General features: G+C 32.6%; 1 long non-coding RNA gene across 2 annotated transcripts; it reads left to right on the plus strand.

The window, feature by feature from the left end:
• Nucleotides 1–2,582: 2,582 nt before the first annotated feature.
• Nucleotides 2,583–12,139, plus strand: LOC143052282 (uncharacterized). Of its 2 annotated transcripts, XR_012971063.1 has the most exons (7): nucleotides 2,583–2,745; nucleotides 3,404–3,482; nucleotides 4,569–4,626; nucleotides 6,240–6,418; nucleotides 8,278–8,355; nucleotides 9,723–10,791; nucleotides 11,022–12,139. It is a non-coding gene; the product is annotated as an uncharacterized LOC143052282 (long non-coding RNA). The 2 variants fall into 2 exon arrangements; XR_012971062.1 differs by lacking the exon at nucleotides 3,404–3,482 and having other exon boundaries at nucleotides 2,584–2,745.
• The last annotated feature ends 1,433 nt before the right edge of the window (nucleotides 12,140–13,572 follow it).

A 13,572-nucleotide genomic window follows, 5' to 3' on the forward strand; every position in this document is an offset into this window, starting at 1 on the left:
TTGGTACTCATTACGAAGAAGAAGAAAGCTTGGCGAATATTGCATATATGCAAGCAAGCTGACTAAAAAGTCTTACTCTACAAGTATCAGGAAATTAGCTATAATCCCTCGAACCTTACTATATTGGTTCATTGTACTTTAGCGTGATATACAACCGTACGTTAATAAACAAAACAACCATCGCACTTTAGCGTCACGCCGTGATACACCATCGTACTTTAGCGTAGACCATCGCACTTTAGCGTGACCATCGCACTTTAGAGTACCATCGCACTTTAGAGTCCTACATATCCATTTAACCTTTAAAAAGCCTAACCTTGGGATTTTATATTTTAAATTATCATTAGGTGGTGTTACGTCTTAGGAAGCCTAACCAAAATATTTTTGCTAAGTATCCCACTCATGCCGGTGCTAGGGCCGTCCTAAACGTACAGTGAGGTTAACGTTTTTGTAGCCTCGTCTAGGCCTCACCTGTGAATTTGAGATGAAGAGCAGAAACAAAAGCGTTGTCCCTTAAATATAATTTAATCTTTATGTGTTCGATTTTTGTTATTGTTGCTGTGCATGTATCAATGTTGTTTCATGGATAGATACAATGTATCCCATAACATTTGTTTTTTTCAGTTATACAAATACTTTTAAATTTATATAATATACACATGATATTAACATGCTTATAGATATGATCAATAACTTTTATAATTAGTTATTATATTCTTTTCTCTCCCTTATTTAATCAATTGTTCAACCTAAAGTATGTGGTCAACAGCGACGAATTTAATTACAAAACAAGTATTCATAATATCGGTATTAAAGTACCTGAACTAGAAAGATCACTATTCAGGTTAATTCCCGTCCAATGTTCTTACATGTACATACCCCCATAAGAGAACGACCATTTAACTTTCCGGTGAGGGGGTTATTGTTATTTTCTAAAACAATATTCTGATCCCAAATTTGACGAAGAAGAAAAACATTCTGGTGAATCGGATGACAAAAATGATTTATTCTGAATTCTTATTCCACCCATACCTAATAGTGTTTAATTTTGAAGAAACAACATCTGATTGAACGTTCCAAAAACATAGATAAATACCCCCCTCTTTGAAGTTAAATGGTTGCTCCTATTAAATCCAATTACATGTGAAGGACCCGTTTCCAAGTATATGCATATATACATTATGTATTAGTTATACAATAATTTTTAAGATGTAATATATTACATAAAAGATAATGATTAAATATACCAGATGGTGTTTCAAAATGAATACAATAGAACTTGTGAATATTCCAATTTAGTCTTGCAAAATATGTATTCATTACAAACGTATTAAAGATAAAAATACAAAATATATGAAATGTTTGCCACTATACCGTCAACTCTTCTTCACCCTTTTGGTCATTTAAATACATTTTATATCTTTCACTGCGTATCTTTTTCGTTTCGCTCTTGTGATGTTTTTTTTTTTAAATGTTTTTCTTGTTTTATTCTGCTTAAGGTAGATAGGGTGTCTTCCTCCATCTTGGATTTTGAAATACTAGAAAACAAGGTCTAGATCTTTGATGAAATGTGCAAATTTTTATAGTAATAGGTAATTCATGTGTAAGAATTTTCATTATAATATAGAAAATGCCATGTTTGATCATATTTATGATTGTATTTTACAAAAATAAGAATTCTTTTGTTTGATTCATTTTTTTCCAACTTTGTCAAATAAGGGGAGGCAACTCAAATGCAAGGGCAGATAATCCAGATAGTGTTACTTTTACAATAGAATGTGTTAGGAATTTACCCATTTTTACATGTAGCAAGATTACGAGTCCGGTGACCCCATTTTTTCTTTTTCTTATCTGAAAGCATAATATTGAAGCTATCTTCTCATATTTTATCTCAAAATTCTATGGTGTGGTTTGCGTTTTATGGCGGAAAAAATGGAATTTCCATGCATAATTTATACAAAATCTTGACAATTTTGAACAACCTGTAGCGTGAAAATAAGTCCGGTGACCCATTCTTTTTATTAATGTTTTTAAACAAGCAGGATATGAACTACATTTTGGCAAATTATTAAAAGATTCTATGGATTATAATTTAGACACCCCATCTACCTTAATTGATAGTATACCTTATTTGTGTTTAGGTATTTAACAATTAACATAACATTAGTACACACAGCTACGATAAACTAATTTGGCGGATTTTCAATTACCAGTGTTTTGTAAAATATCACATCATGCGAAACGAAACGAAACTAAATAATTTTTAAACATTTTGTATAAAGGTCTAATGTTTCATTAAATACGACATTGAAAGACATACACATTTTAATTCTATACTTTAAATTGACGTCATTTTGATCTACAATCCATGTAAATTAACAGCCTTATATTTTGACCTTTGCATATTAATTATATACATGTATACATGTATGTTAATATACTTTAAAGATCAATACAAAGACACTCGTTTGATCAATACAATTATCAATCATGGAAACCAAAACGAGGATCTACAATCCCTGTAAATTAACAATCTTATATTTTGACCTTTGCATATTTAATATATATACATGTATGTTTATATACTTTAAAGATCAATATATGGACACTCGTTTGATCAATACAATAATCCATCATGGAGACTAGTAAACAAAAACGAGCCATTTAAATGTTTATATTCGTACACAATTATGAATTATGACTGACTTATTTCCAATTAAATGTCGGATTTAACCCTAGTTTTAGGTGAGTTTATATAACCTATAGTATATTATGTACTTCAAGAATAAAATATTGTAATAATATGAAGAGAAGATACTGCAATGATATTTGTATACTTATATATACGATCAGTGCTATAAAAAAAAGATGTGGTATGATTATCAATGAGACAACTGTCCACAAGAGACCAAAATGACACAGAAATTAACAACTATAGGTCACCGTACGGCCTTCAACAAGAGCAAAGCCCATACCGCATAGTCAGCTATAAAAGACCCCGAAATGACAATGTAACACAATTGAAACGAGAAAACTAACAGCCTTCAAGATTTAAATAAAAAAATATGAACGAAAAACAAATATGTAACACATAAACAAACGACATCTACTGAATACAGGTTCCTGACTTGGAACAGGAACATACATACAAAAAATGTACATAATGTGGCGGGGTTAAATATGTTATCATGGTTTCAGTGAATATATACAAGTATACGCAGTGTCGCATGTGTTAACGTTTTTCTATGTTTCTGTCTTATTTTATCACAGTAAGATGTATTTTATATAATTTTCATATACATATAATAAAGTATATAGACCAATTAATGACATTTTTACATCATATATTATTATCATTATTATCAATTGATCATTATTTCGTTATTGAATTAAAAACATCTAGCTACAATGTACACATGTAGAAGAGGTCGAGGAAGTCAGTAACACTTGGTTGATTGTATGAACCTATAAGTGAAAAAGAGGTATATTTTCCAATAAAATTCAGCGAGGAATGAATGATTTTTCTGTAAACAAATAAAAATAAGAACAGCAGTAGTAGTTAAAATAAAACAAAAAGTGCCAAAACAGAATGTTCAGAAAAAAGAATCCTGTTGCTACTGGTACAAAAAAGGGGACCGTTAAAATGTAAGTTGAACCCTATCTGGAAAAAAAAATAAAAAGTCGTGTACGCATACATGTTTAAATCTAAATACAAATGACAACTTATGTATAGGTGTCCAAGGTAATTCATGTTGGCGTTTGTCCCGCTGTAACCCCCCCCCCCCCCCTAAAAAAAAAAATTCAAATGACAAACCAAACATTTCGATGCACTATGTTGCCAATTTGTGCGAATTTCTTTTCTGCAGTACACATTCGAATGATATGCAAATCATTTCCGAATTCGCCTCTTCAGAATCTAAGGGACTATGGGTAATCCAATTGTTCGTACACCAAAATGAAAATAACATTACCTCATTGGTTGAATTTATATTGTTAATCACGTTTTAAACCAATCACAGCGTGTTGGTGTACACTTTTGGAAATATTACCCAGAATGCATTAGATTCTGAAACGGCGAATTATCCACCCAAAATATAGATACAAAAAGTCGATGATCTCCTATACGTTTTTAAGTGATTGAGAGACATACACAATTTCTTTATCTTTATCCAATGAACTGATGTCATTGTCACTCATTATACACATGTGCAATTTGCTCGTGAATTGCATGTAAAATTCACGCAAAGAACTTATTCATGAAACTCCCTGGAGGATGTTTATGTGAAATTAACGTGAGTTTCACAAAAAAATCACGTAAGTTTAACGTAACCGGTCGTGTTTAGTACGCAGTTATGTGTAGTCGGCAGTTATGTATAGTCCTCACCTCCTTTTGAAAAACCCTGATACCCGTATTTTTTCAAGGTAGAGAACTGGACTAGAAGCTCGAGTTGGAATTTCTAAAAATATATCATCTTTTAAAAGACCATACTTGATTGGGTATTTAGTATTAAATTAACATTGAAATACTTTTATATAGATGTATGAATGTCTTTTATGACTATTTGTAGAGAGATAGAAGAAAATAACAGAGGAGAGAAAAATAGCACAGAACAGAAATGGTATCAGGTACATGCATAATATTTCGCTATAGGTCTGGTGGATAGCTAATTTATATTGTATCCTAGCATTGTTTGCTTTACCATTCGAAGTTGAAGGGTAGATTTAAAATAAAGCAAGGTGTACTGTAGATAAAATTCAATCAGTGTCGATAAGATGTGATTGATCAAACCTTTGTACCTTTATAGTCGGCTGTATTTAATGCAATGGTCAAACACTTTAGCTGTTTTTCTGAAGTATTCTAAGGTCTATAGAATAGAAGGAAACGTGGTACTGTTGGTAATCAGTATTCATCATAGTTAAAATGACGAGGGTTCAAGTAATGGAAGGTCACAGAACGACTTTTAATAATAAGAAAACAAATACCGTATAGTCAGCCATGAAAACCTCAACATGACATAGTACTAGTATTCAAACGCTTCGATATAAACAAAAATATGTAATTGTACTATTTATTTCAAAACAATAAACATAAACAAAAGACAGGCAGCAACAACTGACAACCACTCAATAACAGCTGCAAAGTAAATTAGGCAAGGTTAACTACTGACGTTTGGACAGGCACATTCGGGATGTGGTGGCAATTACATATGAGTGGGTTTCTAACCCTCCCCATACATGGTACAGTGGTGCATGGGACAGTGGTGCAATGTCAGAACTAAAGAACACACTATTCAGTAAGCTGTTGTTCAGTACGCATGCAAATGTACATGATTTTCTCTTGTTGGTGTCGTCAATATGTGTATATCGTTTCTCGTTCTTTATATATATTAGAATGTTGGTTATCCTGTTTAAATTGTTTTACACTAGCCTAGCAATTTTTCCCCCTTTCAATTACTTATTTTCCGGTTTAAGCACAAGCTCCATGTTGAAGGCCGTAATTTGACCGATAATTGGTAGCATTTTATACGTTCGTTGTGAAGTGGATGAAGAGTTGTCTCATTGGCACTCAACATATTATAAACAACGAATCACAGTGTTATGACTTGGGACAAGCACAAAAAGAATTAGGCGGGGGGAAACATGTTTGTATGCGCACAGTTTCCTCTGCTCACCCGGGACAGTTGTGTAACTGCAAAAAAAACAACAACATTAAAGCAGTAGACAAGATACCTATGCATTGAATCAGAACATAACACAAAAACAATAAACAAACTATCAAAATACAGATCGGAAATGAAATGAAGACCTTGTGCAATGTCAACTTTTCGGTATCGACAAAATAAAGGACAATCTTTCTTAGGTTTTAGCAATACTTCCACATTTGAGTTGGGTGTTTTAATATATCAAATATATAACAACATCAACATATAAAACAATATTCAAAGATTTGATTGCATAGAAAACATTCTTATCTTTTATACAGTATGTATAAAAAATATCGAAAAGTTTACACGAAATGCATCTTAATTACGGGCTCGATTAACAAAAACACTGTATTTGAAAGATATGTTTGTATACAAAATGTTTCTTCATAAGATTTGCTTATTAATTACAAACAATTTATCAATATTTATTTTATTAACAACATGAACATTTTACATAAAATTGAAAATAAACTCATATCATAGATACAAGAATTTATATTTACGCCAGACACATTAATTTTTATTTAATTTTAGTTGCGGATAAAGAAAAATCTGTCGATAGCCTTTGTTGTAGCTTTGCATTTTTTCTTGCATGCGCATGCATGTTTTTTGTACTGGGAGGAATTGGAGCTCAATATTTTTCTAATGATGAGACATGGGACACTAGTAAATGGTACCAGTACTACATTGGCGCCTTTGTTATAGCTCCAGTGGTAAGTGACGTCGCATTCTACTTATTTAGGTTAACACACTGGGTATCTAGATCTGAAATCCGCTGAGGGATCTGAAACCAAAATGAGCAATTACATGGAAACCGATTGGTAAATCCTGTATCTATCTCAGGGAGCATGATCAGCAGATGGATCTCAAACCTTAATAGCAATTACACGAAAACCGACGGGTTAAGTCTTGATCGAGACCAGGGAACAAAAGCCTATGGAGCACATCAATTTAAAATATATTTAGTATGATAGCCAACTGCTCAATTGCCGAATTCTTAAATTTGCCAAGCCACATTTCTCTATTTTATACTTTTTGTCGATTATAACCTATTCTCTATCTTTTTGATCTTTAATTTAAACTTATTTCTTTGTGGTGGATTGGGAAACACGTTCTTGCAACTTATATTAAGGTTCATCATAACAAATGGACAACTATGGCCGTATTTTCACCTCAAAAACTACTCTGTGTGCAGACTTACCTGTGCTGTTTGGAAAGTTTTAATGCCTAGCATCCACTGGATATATAAAAGTTAAATGCATTTTGTGTTTCAGAAAGATAAAATCTTTCTTGCTTTTTGATGGGCATTCTTTTTCCTGTCTGCAGAAGGTGCAAAAATAAACAAACACCTGAATTACTTTGATACTGTCCACTCACTGACTCAGATAAACTCTTTAACTCACCTATAGTTATGAAGATACCTGGTGACCAAGTCAATTAAGGACAATGAAAACAATACAAACTGTTTTTTTTTTTACCTGAGGGAGCATCTCATAGTTGTACCACAACTTAGTCAATTTTCACACCTTTTGCATGAAGGAAAAAAAATGCCCATCAAAATCCAAAAGAGATTTTATCTTTCTTTCGAAAAAGGCTGTCTTTTACGGACTACTAACACAAAGATTCCCGGTTCGATTCCCATTTTAGTGACTGAATTTTCGGTCCTTCCCTGACACCATTTGCAAGTATGGTCTTAAGGAAACGATGATTGTCCGTCGGAAGGGGACGATAAATCATGGCTGACCCATGTTAAGTGTGAGCACGTAAAAAACACCCTTGTACATTTTGATCTTTAAGCATATCATTATATTCTGTTCTTTGTTTTGGTATATGTTTCTAATAAATGTACCTGTATTTTGTCCATCATTCTGTATTTTGTAAACCCAGACCAACACCCACAATTATCCAATGACATACATTTCATACCTATGTATTAAAATTGAGAATGGAAATGATTACATTGAAAATCTTTGTATTCTTATGTACCTGCGGATGCATCATGTTGAATACAGGTTCACGTATTGATGTAAATGAACAAAATCTAAATTAAATTGAAAATTGAGACTTTCAGTCAAAAGAGCATTTGTTAAGAAACAAAATAAGCAAAAAATATTGATAGGTTATCATGGTTATGCATCTCCTTTTCGAGATATTTGAGTTTTAATAATGGCTGGACAAAGCTTGCTCGAACTTTCACCTTACATTTGCATTCAGTATTATTTAATTTGGATCTCAAATCGAAAGAAAAGAAAATCTAGAATCTTCTTAAAGTTTTGTGAATGACCTTTCGTCTGCTATTTAAGTTTAAATGAATAGAAAATGAGTCCGAAATTCCAAAACCTAACCAAAGTACATTCTTAAAATGTATGCTATTGAAACTCAGTATGAGAAGACCTATGTCACATTTATTCGAGATTAAAATTTTAAATTTACGTATTTACGTTGCTCTTGCTTGACCAAGTACCAGCATGTCCTACCAGTGATTAGGTAATCTGTCGAAAAGATATAAACTCCGGAGTCAAAAGTCGGTGATATGAAAACAGTTTACGAAGATTATGTTTTATTTTTTTAGGCACTGTTAAATGCTTTATGGGCATGCATTGCTGTAACCAAAGTGAGAGAGAACAAACAGAAAGAACTTGATGATTCAGTAAGCTATTAGTTATTTATAAACATACACACGTATTCCGAAACACACAAATAAACAAACAAAAAAAACAAAACAAAACAAAACAAAAAACAAAACAAAAAACAAAACAAAAAAACAAAAAGCAAACATACAAGACAAAGTCCACAGGCTACTGACTTTGGACCATGAGACGCAAACCTACAGCGGAATATGACCTGTACTCACATTTGGTAGTCAAATTAAATAGAGTGATCCTATATTTCTTTTAGAAAAAAAACCCACGATTTATTTTTATTTACATAGCTACATTTGTACATGTACACAGATGATTATATAGTTTATTATCGAAAATTAATATAGGTTTATGATTTTATATGTAAAACCTCTAAACACTTTTAGGCGGTACATTACACTACAGGGAGATAACTCTATATAAATCAACCGGATGCCGCAACTTTTCAAGACTATTAGATCGTATGTGATAAACTTGTATCCCTAACTAGTATCATGAAAAACAAACATATCGATAGTTGCTGCGACGAGTTTTTAGATTTAAAACCCAAGTTTGAAGTATTTAATACAACAACAACAACAACAACAACAACAACAACAACAACAACTTTTTATTTGTCAATCAAGACGCCCCGAGGAGCAGTACAATAACAGTTTAAATTAAAGTGTACAAATAATTGTGGTGATTTTTTTTCATTGAACTATTTGAAATTACAATACATGACAATAAAACTTAAGCTATAAGAAATACTAAGAAAAGGGAGACAACAAATACAGTGTATTTTCTCAAAGACAATGAGTGAGTGAACACAATCAGTACCGTTGTATAGTGAAAAGAAGGGCTGGGGGCTTCTCATGTTTTATTACTTAATTTTACTCTTCTAGTCTTTATTAAATTAACTTTTAACTTAATCATTGTGTAATTAACAAATGAATCTTCATTACTCATTTAATAGTAAGTTTCATCTTCCTCTCTATGTTTTGGGTTTTTTATTCTCTATAAATAAACGTTTATTCATTTCCTGTAATATTTCGTACAATGTCAGAAGAACATATTCGGATCGAAGCATTACAGTAGTATGTGTGGTATGTTTCAATCCTAGTACAGTGTTACCTGGCTAATCCGACACCTGATTATTCCATCATTCCGCTTCAACCGACACATTTTAATTGTCCCAAAATATGCATGTCCTTGCATAAAAACACCCTTCTTAATCCGACATTTTTTTCTTCTGGTGCCCAGTGTGTCGGATTAGGCAAACTGGTATAAATGATGAGTTTGCTTAGTCCGACATTTTTTTTGTGGTGCCGAGTTTCGGATTAAGCAAATTATACTGGTATATATAATGATTTTTTTTACTTTTTTTAAATTTCAGATTGGATGCATATGGTTATTGCTTCTCTTAGCTACGGCTGCATTTGTCGTCGGTGCAGTTTTCTTTGGTGGTTTTTCTGAACATTCAAAGGCTTTGCAGGAATGTGAACGAAATGAAACAAAGGCTTTAATTAGAACAAGTTTAGAAGACCACTGTAGTGACTCAACATACAAAGCATTTTGTATTTGCTTCATTGTCGGTCTAGTGCTTTTCGGGTTAACTACTTTAGCAAGTTGCTCTCACCGATCAAAAGAAAACGAGAAACTACATTCCCGTTCACACCAGGTGGTGCCTAAGACCGCAGCACCAAAAGCCGCCATCAAGTTAGAGAACAAAGGAAATCCAGAAAATGACCAATTAAAAAAGCAAAATCAAACTTTAACAGCAGAAAAAGAAAAACTTAACAAACAGTTGACTGAAACAAAAAATCAAAACAATTCGCTCAAAGATCAGGTTACAACACTTCAAAAAGAACTAACGGAGATAAATAACTTAAATTTACAGCTTCAACTGCAGCTCAACCATGCTAAAGAAACACCACAACAGTTAGATCCTGGAGATTTGTACAATAGAGAAAGACTAAATCAGCCGCCTCCATTAGCTTACACCAATATTCCTGCAACAGCCTGGGCAGTTGGTAGTCCCCCATCTGCTCCTCCGCCGGAATATAGTGAAGTACAAAACAAATATTGACATGTGTTGAAACAAAGTAAATATTGACACGTGTTGAAACCAAGTAAATATTGACACATAGCAGAGGTGGATCCAGGGGGTGGTCATCCGGTGCCGGTGACCACCCCCTGGGTTTGCAAAAATGGTGCACCATGTACCAAAAAATGGTGCACCTTGAACATTTTTAAAAATAAATTCGTGGATCAAATCAATTTGTCTATCGTAATCACCAGTCATAAAGTTGTCATTACTTACCTTAAGGCTAAATACATGTACCTTGACAGGTATGTTTATACAATGAACATGTAATCAACAATCGCTAATTACTTGGCCGATTTCTTTGATGTTAAGGTGTAAAAATGAAGAGACAGTCCTCAATCTTAGATGTTTTTAGCAGGTAATTTAAACTTTTTTTACATTACGTTTATCTAAATTTTTAAAGTTTGTACAATAACTTTTCTAGACCAATAATATTTTTTAATGTGATGCCAAAGTTCAAAAATAATTTTAAAGTTTTAAAGTCACATAAATATTCTATATTGAATGAATACCCCCGTTCCATCATCTGTTTGTCTAAAAGTTTCATTCACTCCAATTTTTTAGTAACTTATACCCTCTTTCCTTCAGGAAACGCCACAAATCAGCCCCCTCTGAAGTACCAACGACTTGTAATGGACCTAGCATTGATACGAATAAAAGTGATCAGATTAAAGAAACAACCCCGACTTACATATAAGTACAAACGACATTGGTTTTGTAAAACAATCAACACGTAAATTAACAAACGAAGAGAAATTTAATTTGATAAGAAATCATTTCCAACCTGGAATAAACTATAACTTTCCTATAAAAAAAAAAAAAATATGCAGGAAAGAACAGACTGTTTCAGCTGAATTGGCTAAATCGCTATGATGGGCTAGTGTACTCACCTTCACAAGAAGGAACTTACTACATATACTGTGCTCTGTTTGGGGTTGATAGTTTGGGAACATTATCATGCAAACCACTAACAGTTATGGCACATGCAAGTACAAGACTTAACGATCATTTCGGCCGTGATGAGAAATCATGTAAAAAAAAGTCATACTGAAGCTAAAGCAAAAGCTCAACTTTTTCTTGACAACATTGAGCAAAGGACTACTGATATTCAAACATTTATTGATAAAGCAATAAATGAACGTATAAAAGCAAACAGAACTGTTTTAAAATCTATATGCAAGTGTGTTTTGCTTTGTGGCAAACAGAATCTTCCTATAAGGGGCCATAAAAAAATGAATTTTAATTTAAGATTTCAAAAGGTGACCACCCCCTAATAAATTCCTGGATCCGCCCCTGCATAGTGTTAACACTATAACATGTATAATATTGAAAAGTGTTGTGGACAATGAAATATTGACACGTGCTGTAGCCGAGTTTAATGTATTGACACTTGTTGTAGACACTATAATATTGACAATTGCTGTGAACAATATTAACACGTGTTATAGCCGAGTTTATATTGAAACGTGTTATACATTTGTTATAGCCGAGTTTATATTGACACGTGTTGTAGCCAAGTATATAATGACACGTTGTAGTGTTAAATAAAATAAAATATTCACACACGAATAGCTCAATTGATATTAATGTCGTACATAATAAACCATTTTTAAGATTCTTAGTATTCAAATGTATAAGACGATTAATCTAACGTTTAGCGATCTCAATAAATACGCATCAAACATGTGTGATGTAAAAGCCGACACCTTTTTATATATCATATTTTAATCTGTCGTACTTCATCATACAAATACATTGCATTTGTTCTGATTCGCATGCCAATAAATTCAATGTATGAGCATGATGAGGTGAAATGATGTATACTCTATCTATCCAAATCAGAGATGCATTACTTTGCTAAACGTTGTTAAGTAATCAAGACTGTCTAAATTAAGGACCATGGATAATATCATTAATTGCTCGTAAACAAAAATTAGAATGACCTCACGTAATTGGTTAATTTTCATTGCTAAGTACGTTTCAAACCAATACCATCCTTGGTATACGCTTTTGAAAATATTACACACAATGCATTTGATTCTTCAACGTCGAATTGAAGTCATGACACTAGATTTTATGAAACGAATAACTGCCCTCGTTATCCCAATATTGTTGTCCTGGGTAAAAATTATTATTGAAAATACCACGTCTGTTCTTGGTGATATCTTAATATTAAAATTATTTTTTTAACGTTATCCTCAGTTTTTAGTTGTGTTAATCAGCAACCAAACAGCTAACCTACAAGTGAATGTAAATATAAGAGAGGGTCGAAAGATACCAGAGGGACAGTCAAACTCATAGATCGAAAAAAAAGTACTGACAACGCCATGCCTTAAAAAAAAAATATATAAAAAGACACAAATAATAGTACACAAGACACAACATAGAAAACTAAAGACTAAGCAACACCAACCCCACCATAATCTCGGGGTGGTATTATATATGCTTCGGAAGGGTAAGTAGATCCTGCTTAATGTTCGTCATAGATGAAGCACTACGGAGTTATATCATTCCATATTACAGATCAAATACAACATTCAAAAATTATGTTTAGGTTTTGTTTTGTATTCTCTTTTTGTGGTGTTTCTATGAACATTTTAATTAAAATGACCCTATTGAAACGGATCTCCGTCTATCCTTTCTTTATATACAGTCAAACCTTCTTAAGAGACCACCTGTTTCAGGCTAAAACCTGTATAGTAAGATTATTAATTGAATATCCCTATGTGCATTTCGTACATATTTAAACTTTATTAAACGACCACCTATCTTTAGAGACCAATTTTTTGCTCTTCCTTAAGTGGTCTCTTAATACATATTTTACTGTATATTGTTTTGCAAAACACATACAAAAGAAATCAACTGCCGTAATGAAAAAATAATTTACCCGTGTTTTTGTTTTGAATTTCTTTTACATTAGTAACATGTTTTTGTTTGGTAAGGACTTGCACATTCCCCAAAAAGGGGGAGTGAAATGCAAACATGGCAATGCAAAAACGTAAGTTACATCAGACAAAAAATAACCATTATCGAAAATGAATTAAAAAAAAACAAAAACAGACATATAGCAGCCCAAACATGAAACGTAAGTGCAGAAATAAGAAACAAACTAAAACTGGATGTACTCTACCACAATCTA

Source organism: Mytilus galloprovincialis, chromosome 11 (assembly GCF_965363235.1).
Source record: "Mytilus galloprovincialis chromosome 11, xbMytGall1.hap1.1, whole genome shotgun sequence".
Taxonomy (NCBI): domain Eukaryota; kingdom Metazoa; phylum Mollusca; class Bivalvia; order Mytilida; family Mytilidae; genus Mytilus; species Mytilus galloprovincialis.